The following is an 11625-nucleotide window of genomic DNA, read 5'->3' as shown; positions in this document are numbered from 1 at the left end:
TGTAAGTCTTATGTGTAGGCTAACGCTTTACCAAACATGCTGAGTGATGACTGAGCAGAACCGCCACTGATCAGTGCCACTAATTCCATTCTTTATAATTATTTATAGCCTGGCTAGCATGGCTCGATAATCTGTTCCTATTCTGGAAGGACTCATCTCTGCCAGGGAGAAATATTCTTGCATGTTAAGTATAGAATATCATTCAAACATCACGGCATGTGTGGCCCTGAATCTAGATGATCACGTAGGCCTACGTACCGATCACACGCGTGAACAGTGTGACTGTGTGCAATCTTTCACACGGCCAGTTCATGGGTTGCTGCAGCCGTTTTTTCCTCAATTAAAGGCACTTTTGGTATAGCCTACTGTGGACTTTGTGTTTGTCTAGAAATAATCTCTAACTGTTTATTACATTTTTATGAACATTGTCTTAATGTCATTTCCACCACATTTTAAATTATGTGTTGTGTGTGAAATTATTCTGTTGACATGACAGCAGGGATTTAGGCTATAATTTAAAGATGGTCGACTAACATAAAATGGCAGATTTCAAAGCTGGCATCTTAGATATGTATCCTAAATCCACAATTAAATATTGTTTTCATACATTTTGCATACATTCACAAAATTAGGGCTTGTTTGTAAATAATGCACAATAAAAATATTCTGTTCACTATAGTGATATCTAACTTGAATTTATTTATTTTCTTTACAAATCTCTCACAATTCAATTGTTTTTTTAATATTTAATCTATAAAATAAAAATGTAATCTATAAAAGGTGAATGCATATATTTTAGCCTACATAAATATTGAAATCTTTGTTTGTTATCTTAGTTTTAATCACATAATAATTCTTTTTTTTCTTTTCTTTTTTTTTAAGTCTGAGCTTGGGACAAGAGTAAAACAATAAAATCTATAAATAAAATTAATTTTAAATAAAGCATAACAAATCCCCAAGTTTTAATGGGACCTTCATATAACAAGACATAAAAACATAATAATTAAAATAGCTAATAATAATAGCTAATAATAATAATAATAATAATAATACAAAACAAAAATAAATAAATAAAATTACAAATAATAATGAACCCGGATATAAAAGTATGAAATATATGTCAGACAGTAACATTTTGCACCTTAAGTTATTATGAGTAAACATAGGCTACAATCTGAGAAATATGTTGCTTCAAACTGAAATATTGTCATTTAAAGAGATACAGTTTTAGTGCTTGAGTTCAATTATTAAAAGTTGAATCGTTGAATTAAAATTTCGTATAATCCAGCAGTTTATGACATGACCGACAGACAATACCTAGTGTTCCTCTGTCCTTTAGATAAGATTATATCATATAAAAGAGTAAACTCAACCCTTTCTAAGGACAGACTATTTAATCTGAGGATAACAGGCAGAGAAGGTTATTTCCCATAATAAGAATAATCACTAAAAAGTGTATTCCAGTGGATGGATGAGCAAACTCAATTTACCAGAGAATATAGTCAACTGAACAAATTTGCTATGATTGTCCTAAGTGATAGGCTGTATGGTTGGAGGGATCCAATGCAACACTGCATGCTGGGTTGTAAACGTTCCAGCTGAGCGCCACACCTTCCATGTTATGTAACCTCAGCTGCCTTGAACATTCACGTTTTCCACGGGGCACCCTGGCTTACAGTCAGCATGTGTCGATCATTTAAGACAGCTGCAGGATGAGTTCTTTGCCCTCTCTGACTGTTAAACGACAACATGTCTAGTATTTTTTCCACATAATGTCTGCAGTGTCATACAAAAGGAACAAACATTTCATGATAAGATAGTTTGTATACAATACAATGTCCACATTACAAGTTGTCAGGGTCACCAAGCACTTATTCTTTTCTGACTGTTTGCTTACATACACCTCTGCACTTTCTGCAGGCTCTGTTTCCTGCAAAAGATAGAGAAAAGATTTGCACTTTAGCCTTGCACCATGCATGCGCAAAGAGCTCGATAGGAAAGATATCAGAGGGAAAAACATCAGCAGTCCGAAGGGCATTATATTAGCATCTGGTCTGGATTAGTTAAAGTATCATGAAATCCACTTTTTTTTTTTAAGCACTGCTCATATATGAATATTAAGATGATTTGGGAAACACATTGAAACCTGTTTCTGCTTCTGTATATATATATACACTGATCAGGTATAATGAACAAGTGAATAACACTGATTATCTCTTCATCACAGTACCTGTTAGTGGGTGGGATATGTTAAGTTAACATTTTGTCCTCAAAGTTGATGTGTTAGAAGCAGGAAAAATGGGCAAACATAAGGATTTGAGCGAGTTTGGCATGGGTCGTCAAATTGTGATGCAACTGGGTCAGAGCATCTCCAAAACTGCAGCTCTTGTGGGGTGTTCCCGGTCTGCAGTGGTCACTATCAAGTGGTCCAAGCAAGGAACAGTGGTGAACGGAGGACCCACCTTGCAACTTACAGGACTTAAATGATCTGCTGCTAACATATTGGTGCCAAATACCACAACAGACCTTTAGGGGTCTAGTGGAGTCCATGCCTTAAGGGTAATAACTCACGGCAGGAACTCATTTTTGGCAGGAAAATTACACAAACAATATATATCAAAATAAAAGCTATTTCAAAGTATGAATACACTGTATTAGTATATATATATATATATATATATATATATATATATATATATATATATATATATATATATATATATATATATTAGGGCTGTCAAAGTTAACGCTTTATAGCCCGGTGGAAAAAGTGAGAGCAGTCAAACGCAAAGGATGCAGCAGCAAACATTAATAGGTAAAGAAAAGGTTTGACATTAAAGGTGGGGACCGGGGTAAGTCTTATTTCAAAACCGTTTTAGAAAAAGGACACGGCCGGAATAACAAACTTGTAGCCAATCAGCAGGTAAGGGGCGTGTCTACCATTGATGGTGAGAAGAGCGCTCGGTCTCGCTCTGTGCACGTCATTATTCAAAACACTCGAGTCACACATGACGGACATTAGCCGAGAACTAGCCTAATATGCTGCTTGACTATGCTCGTGTGTCATGTTCACTTGTTAGTCCATTTGCGATCGTATTGTGGCTCACTTCAGCGATAAAAAAGACCCGTTCATTTCCACACCATATGGAGCATCTAAATCTCCTCACTGTGTGCTTCAAGCATCAGCTCACACAAGGTCTCCGACAAGTAAGATACTATAACGTTACTCCTAATATATGTTTGCTTACTCTTTTCATGATCTATATAACCCTTATTCAGTCATAATTGTAATATGTCGTTAGCTGGACTGTCGTGCTTGTGTTCTATTATTCATGAGAACAGTTTCACTATCTCGTCATAATTGTAATATGTCGTTTAGTTGGACTGTAGGCTCGTGTGCTATAGAGTTGTTCATGAGAACAGTTTGTGATTTTGTGATCGCTATGATTCTAATCTTGTCATAATTGTAATATGTCGTTAGCTGGACTGTGCGCTTGTGTAGGCTACTATCCAGTTGTTCATGAGAACGGTTTGTGTGTGTTTTTGTGATTGCTGTAACTCTAATCTTGTCATAATTGTAATATGTTCTTTCGTTGGATTGTCTTGCTGTTCACAACAAGAACGGTTTGTGTTTTTGTGATTGAATAGATTACTTTTTCATTGAATATTCGACCTGGATTAGATACACAGAGATTCTGCCATAGCCGTTGATGCCTCTGGGTTTATGTATGTGGGGCGGCTCTATCGAAATAGGGGCGAGACCCTTTTGGGGGTAACGTTAGGGGGGGGCGTGTTTGTTTTGGTGATTTGAAATACCAACAACGGTTAGCACTTACCCCACTTTTAACATATTCTAAACCAAAAGTGCAGTTATTGCCTACATAAGCTACCATATTTTCTGCTTAACTTTTATTAGACTCCAGAAAAAAAGTGCGTTTTTTCACTGAGCACATCTCTGCAGTCTGAGCGCTATGCACTGAAGCTCACTCTCGCTCATTCATGTCTGAGGTAAATCATTAACACCATCACCGCTTACAGTTCACGTGTTTTATTGAACTAAATACATTACAATCGGCTAAAACGAATACACAGGTTACTTTCCTGAACAAGCGCGCTCCCAAGTCCGTGTTCTTCACGCTGTCCACGGCCCAGTTCGGCGCGCATGCAAAATACCGATGCGGATCTCTTAAAGGGGCCACACTATATTCCTACTCGTGGAATATGGACCTCCTCCAGGTATGGTGTGCTTCTGGTGCGCTCACATGTAGGCCTACACATTACCAATTTTTCATAGGAACTGTGCCCTGCTCTGAATTAAAGGACAACTCCAGTGAGAAATGAACCTGAGGTAGTTAACAGATGGTTACTGAGTAGATCGTTCTCTGGGATGCGTTTTCATGAAATTCGAATGTAAAGAGTTTTATCTTTAAAAACAGATTAGCTTATAACGCTAGTCTATGGGGCACAGGGTAGCCACAGGGTGGTAAAATTAAATCGCTAGTTAATACCACTAACAAGGCTCAAAATAGCCTCACACTAACCCGGTAGCATAATGAGGGTCCCTACATGCATACATACATACTCATCGATCCACGAGCGCTGTTCTAAGTACTCACGTGAGCTGGTCGATAGGAATTAAGTTTGTGAAATGTAATAACATGGACATTTTTATTTTTATTTATTTATTTTCTCTGTCGCGTTCAGTGCTTTCTTCCGGAAACAACGGACCATATGAGATTCCAAGTCACAGTTCATCACAGCGCTCGTGGCTTGATGAGTCGAGACTGTTTTCCAAGATGGTGCCTGTCCGTGAACGCGTAAGGTACTATGTTTATAAAGTATCTTCTTATTAAACTGTTTGTACACTTACAAAGTTCTCAATGCTTCGGTTTGCATGTAGGGACCCTCATTATGCTACTGTGTTAGTGTGAGGCTATTTTTAGCCTTGTTAGTGGTATTAACTAGCGATTTAATTTCACTACCCGGTGCCCCATAGACTAGCGTTATAAGATAATCTGTTTTTAGAGATAAAATTCTTTACATTGGATTTCCAATGAATTACCATGGATTACCATGAAAACGCATCCCAGAGAATGATCTCTGTAACCATCTGTTAATTACCCCTAGGTTCATTTCTCACTGGAGTTGTCCTTTAAACTGCCAGTGTAAAAACTCCCTTTATATTCCTAAAATGAGAGAAATCACTACTTACTCTTAATTTTTAAGTTTAGGCTTAAGAGACATGAACAATTTCTTAGATTAACATCTATGACCTTTGATACCTCTAGTCTTCATGCTGTATTGATTATTATTGAATAAGTATGGTTTCACTAATAATACATTTACATTTGCATAAAGCATGCATATTTGTCCATACCCATGTTGATTAGATTATTTAATCCTTAAAGGGTTACTTCAGCGATTAGCATATGGCTTTGTATCAGTAGAAACCCTGGAGACTATTCAAATTATTGTGCTTTCCCCCCTCATATCTCCCTGAGACAAGAGATTTATGCATTTTATTTCTAGAAAAATTCCTCCAATGATGCAAATTGACGATTTTTGCATCATAGGAGGAATGTTTGCCCAGAGGCTAAAGACTACAGCCAGCAGAGGGAGCCATTTCCGCATGTTTTGAATCCGCGCATGGGGGATGGGAGATCAGCTTGCAGGGAGAGCTCAGCTCAGCTACAGGATTATTTAAACGGAGCTATGGTGCGCAATGTAAGTCTTTTAACTTCTCAAATTAAATTCTATGAAAGTTAAGCTTGTAAAGGCATGAACTGAAAAGCGCCAGACTGAACTCGCGTTGTGAATGTATGCCGCGAGTGTAGTCGCGATTACCTCAGCTCTCATCACTCGTGCAGTTAGTGCTCAGTGCTGTGAGACTCGCGCGGTGACTCACTCATTATATTGAACAGACACGTTCAGTTTTTAATTGTAGTGTCTTCTCTAACTCAGTCACTGTAATCAAGTTGGTGGCGTTGGGGAATGGCACAGGGCAGCGAAGCATTCTGGGAATTGTAGTCTTTCATCACCATGGGACAAAAATAGATTTTCTGTCTTTTCTCAGTCTAGAAAGCACCAAATTCAAAAATAATTTCACATTTCTACTACATTGATGACCCAGTTCAAATACAGATTCATCTTCCCAGCACTGAAGTACCCCTTTAATTTAAACTTAATTTAAATGTGTGATTAAATTGCGATTAATCGTGAGTTAACTCATGACAATCATACGATTAATCGTGATTTATTTTAACCGATTGACAGCCCTATATATATAATACTTTAAGGTGGAAAATAGATTTCTAAAGAATGTAATGATATTGTCACAATAAATATTTATTTTGTGTTCAAAGGCAGAAATGAGCTTCCATAGAAATCTTATTCTGATGTATTTTACACACTCAAATAACAGAGTTATATATCACGCCTAAGATTTTCTCAAGAAATAGGGCACAATAAAACATAACTATTGCTTAGGAACTATTGCTTTATTGCATTTTATGCAATCACGTCTCTATTGCTCTGTCAGGGACATGTTGCATGCAGACACAAGGGATATTGGCACACAACTGTCATGCATCTCCTAAAAATCACAATGAAAAAACAGGACCATAGTGGGACCATCTAACTTTTGTGCTCCATGGATGGTGTGAAAGCTCGGCCTCTAGCACTGAGATACACAGAGCGAGAGATTGGTAATGCTGTAATGGAGCACACAGGCTCTCATTATATAACACAAGGGTTAGTATTGTAAAGCTGAGTGGGGTGAGCGTCTCCTTACTCAAACCAGCTGATCATCTCACCATAGCTTCACTAACAGCTGTCACCCATCTAACATTATACCCAGGAGCACAACATTAAGTAGCAGTGTAGCGACGCTATTAACATGTAGCGACGCTATTAACATTTTAGATGCCTTTCACTTGCAACAGTATATAGTTCAGTTATGACTCTCAGGATAGTAAAACTTTTTTTTTTTTTTAAATAAAATAAAATGGTCTTAGTGGACAAGATCTGTTGTGCTGGTGTTGGAGCTATGGTTGCTTTTGCTAAATGGTCAGAACATAAAATTAATGGAAACTAGCTGCTGCTGCTAGACAGAGGGAGACCCCTAACTGAGGCAATTAGCATAGCACAATATAACACATTTAACATTCAGCATTTGTTCTCAAACTAAGGTCATTCTCCAAGAAAAAATAACATAACATAACATAACATAACATAACATAACATAACATAACATAACATAACATAACATAACATAACATAACATAACATAACAACATATAACATAACATATAACATAACAACATATAACATAACATAACATAACATATAACATAACATAAGATAACATATAACATAACATAACAACACATAACATAACATAACATAACATAACATAACATAACATAACATAACATAACATAACATAACATAACATAACAACATATAACATAACAACACATAACATAACTTATATAACATAACATAACATAACATAACATAACATACAACATATAACATAACATAACATAACAACATAACATAACATAACATAACATAACATAACATAACATAACATAACATAACATAACATAACATAACATAACATAACATAACATAACATAACATAACAACATATAACATAACATATTACAGTTAGAGACACCAACATTGGTGTATTTAATGTCGGGAATGTCCTCTATCAGAATGTCAAATCGTTACAACTTTCCCGCAAACGGTTCTATGGGCTGCCCTAGACTTCATTGGCGGAAGAAAAAATAGGTGAACGGACACAATAGGTGCCTGCGCACTTTCGGTGCTTGGCCTCTAATTAGAAGTATAATCTATGTATAATTAGAAGTATAATCTATGTATAAGTATAATCTTTTATATAAGTATAAAAGTATAAAGTGAATTACTGCAGAGCAAGTACTGAACTTGATGGTGGATCTGGTGAAATATTGATTTTGAAGATGCTGAAAAAGAGTTTTGTGAATATGTTTGAGATATCGAATATGAGCCAGATGCTAAATGTACTGTTAAATGAGTTCTGATAAGGACAGGGATGACGGAACAAACCATCTGCTCAAACTGAACAGAATTTGCTTTATCTTGCTCTTCTGTAACTGTTAATCTAATATCAGGAGAGTTTTATATCATCGCGACAGGTAGAGATCAATCTGTATTAGATATAGATCCGGGTTGCTAAAGACCCGAATATGTGAGAATTATTGGCAAAACAGTCATGCATTTAAGGGTTAATTTGAGTTGGCTCTACTCAAACCAAATAATTATTTTGTGCTTAAGGGAAGTAGTAATGGATACGTGAAATTGTTCGTCTGTGGAAGTTGTATTGAAAAACAATCAGAACACGAATAGAGTTTCATATTTAATATCTTAACAATATGTAATATCAAATAACATGCTTCTTTTTCCATTGAGCAGCTTAATTAATAGGCTACATTGATGGAATAAGTAGACATGCTCATCTAATTGGTCCTCTCTCTATTGCTGAAATAGAGCCTATTGTTGAACATTTTGATTTAATTCTAGTGAATTGGTTCATCATAAACAGTCCTTTCTTATGTGTACAATTACAAGTTGGATTCATTCCACTTAATCGGTTCATCCTCCTGAGTGGTTCTCTCTTTCATATGAAGCACTGGGAATGTTCTCCATTTAGTGAATACTGTCAGGCTAAACAGATCTCCTCCTTTCTCATGTAGAGTTGGAAAGTCAGATTCATTCTGGTGAAATAGATTGTCTAGACTGTTTATAAATTGACAGATGTTTTTTCTTGACTCAATGTATTATGTTTTTTAAATCAGTATTGTAAATGAGAGGAGTTTATGTTTAATGAATTAAGCCATATTTAATATGTGTTTATGTGTTCAATTTATGTTTTTATGTTTTCACCTTAATTGAGACCTTCATTTAAAAACCCAAAATAAATCCCCCTTTCCCCGATCTGATTAAATTATAAATGACATTACACATTTAATTTTTCAAGCCATCTCAAACAACTTCAGTGTTTATCTACTTATTGTTCACATATTGGTTAATATATTGGTTTAATACAGTGGCCTCCATTAACATTAGCACCATTGGTAAATATAAGCAAAGGCAGCTATGAAAATAAATCTGCATTGCTTATCTGTTTGATCATTCGTTAAATAAATCCACAAAAGTCTAACCTTTCATTGAAGTAACCTTTTATTTTGAAGTATTGAAAGTGTGTGTTCTGGGGAGGTGAAATCTCATTATGAAATAAATGCTTTTCTCTAGATCATTGGGGCCACAATTATTGCAATGTCCTTTTAACAGCTCTGAGTCTTCTATAATACCCGATGAGTTTGGAGAACACCTGACGAGATCAGAGACCATTCCTCCGTACAGAATCTCTCCAGATCCTTCAGATTCACAGCTCCGTGTCGGTGCATCTTCTTTTCAGTTCACACCACTCGTTTTCTATAGGGTTCAGGTCATAGCTTAACATAATGATGACAGAGTTGTGATGCATGCTACTGGCGAACAACTGTCTTTCGAATCGACTTTGGCTACAACTCTGGAAGACTTGGAGTTAGGGGGGGGGGGGGGGGGGTGTTGAAACACTCAGTTTCAGTCAATCTCATGTCAATCTTGAGTACAGAGTAGTATTGTATCCTTCATATCTCCGAAAAGTCTTTAGTTTTATTATATTTATAAAAGAAATATGGGCTGTACCGAGTCTTTCCGGAAAAAAATGAGCGCCTGGAGGTGTATCGTGTGGGCGGAGCTAAAGAATGACAAGCGCGCAAAGCGGAGCTCAGCTAATACAGATAATGATCCAGAATCATTCTGAGGCTGAAATAAATTGAACAGGAGAAACAGCAACAGCAGGACGTCCGTCTCTGTGGTATGTACTGTATTAAGTGGCCTGTCAACATTTGTGTGTCTTTACTCGCAGTTTATGAGGACATGATTCGGTTTATGGACTATTGTATGCAACTAAACCTTAGCAGTAGCAAAAAAAACGGTTTTGCAGTCAGACTAGTGTAACGTTATACACAGAACAACAATGAAGTCCGTTAGCGCATTTGAATGACGAAGCACGCGATCGTGTCGTTTACTGATGTTTACTTACGTGACGATAGCCGACAGCATAGACATTTGAAGCAGTTTTACTCACCGGCTACTTCCAAAGCAGGGCCGAACCTTTATCGCTGGGACCGCTCCGTCAAAAACACACTTCTTTGGTATGATTTGGTAAAGTCCTGACAGCAGTGAACGGTGGAGATCCACTTTTGCGACGCGACTGAAGCGATGTTGTGAAGCTTCCCGTCATTTCTGCGTTCAAATCGGTTCAAATGCAGCGCTGCCTTCCCATAATGCTGTGCTGAAGCGTTGAAGTCGCTCGACGTCACCCGTAGGAATAAAGTGGAGCGCAGCGCCTGGATCGCCTGGATCTGCACCTGAGAGAGTGTTTATGGGCGTGCATTTCCTCTCTCGCTCTAGTCACGCGTACGCGCACCCTACCGGGAGAAGAGCCCGTACGGCCCATACAAGGATCTTCCGCTCTTATTAACGTCAAGCCGACCCATACTCGAAAAAAACTCTCCGAAACTTGTGAGAAACTGGAAGGAGTATTTTTAACACAGAAATACTCCATCAAACGTCCAACTTAGTTTTTGAAACTTTGTCTATGTTTAGGATGGGAATCCAAGTCTTTAACAGTGTAAAAAGCTCAGTATGCATGAAACAGCATTTCACCCTCCCTTTAAGCTTTTATTTGAGAATATAACAATGAACGGCACTGAAGTCAATAAGGGTTGAAGTAAATAAGGGTTCTGAGTTTTGCCAACTAGATACGGCAAATGTTTAATCTATCAAGGGACTTTGAAAGACAACCGTTTATCCCGCCCCTCGGATTGAGCCCTGCAAACGGTGTGTTCCCAGACTTCAACTTCATCTTGATGTGGGTCTGACAGAACAAGGTTCCTTTTGAATTCCAGTCGTATCTGACAGCTGTTTGTTTTTTGGATGAGCGAGGAGGATTTTTCTTGGAACGCCCCCTAACAACTTTTAGTGATGTAAGTGCTGTTTGCAAATATTTTTTATGGCTTTCTGACTCCAGGGCTCAACTAATCTCTGCAATTCTTTATCTGTGATCCTAGGAGATAGCCTGACAAGCCAGACCCACGTCAAGATGTTTGGTCTGGAAACTCACCATTGACAGGGCTCAATCCGAGGGGCGGGATGAACGGTTGTCTTTCAAACTCCCTCTGCACGGCGTGCATGCAAATGGTTAGCGCTTCAACCAACCAGAACAACGAAGGTGAAGCGGAGCTCGTCGATAGATTAAACCTTCGCTGTATCCAGTCGGCAAAACTCAGAACACATCTTCCCTTCTTAAGAATGACTTTAGTGCCGTTCTTTGTTCTTTTCTCAGAGAAAAGCATAACTGCAAAGTCTTCCAGTCACGGTCAAAGCTGATTCGATAACCGCCGTTCGACAGCTTCTGTGTTTACTAGAAGCACGCAAGCGCAACTCGCCGTCATTATGTTAAGCCCCACCTACCGACTCTATACAAGATGTGATTGGCCTGACCAGAGTTTGGTTTTTACAGCTCAG

The 11625-nt window shown here is 37.7% G+C and overlaps 1 protein-coding gene across 1 annotated transcript in view; it reads left to right on the top strand.

The window, feature by feature from the left end:
• Positions 1–3188: 3188 nt before the first annotated feature.
• chrnb5b (cholinergic receptor, nicotinic, beta 5b) overlaps positions 3189–11625 on the top strand; it is a 44683-nt gene continuing 36246 nt past the window's right edge. The window contains exon 1 of the mRNA XM_067457339.1: positions 3189–3207. The gene's annotated coding sequence lies outside the window, so the exon portion shown is untranslated. The remainder of the gene's footprint in view (positions 3208–11625) is intronic.

This window comes from Pseudorasbora parva, chromosome 11 (genome assembly GCF_024679245.1).
Source record: "Pseudorasbora parva isolate DD20220531a chromosome 11, ASM2467924v1, whole genome shotgun sequence".
Taxonomy (NCBI): Eukaryota; Metazoa; Chordata; class Actinopteri; order Cypriniformes; family Gobionidae; genus Pseudorasbora; species Pseudorasbora parva.
Note: the sequence above shows the minus strand (reverse complement) of the source record. Positions and strands in the feature narration are given on the sequence as shown.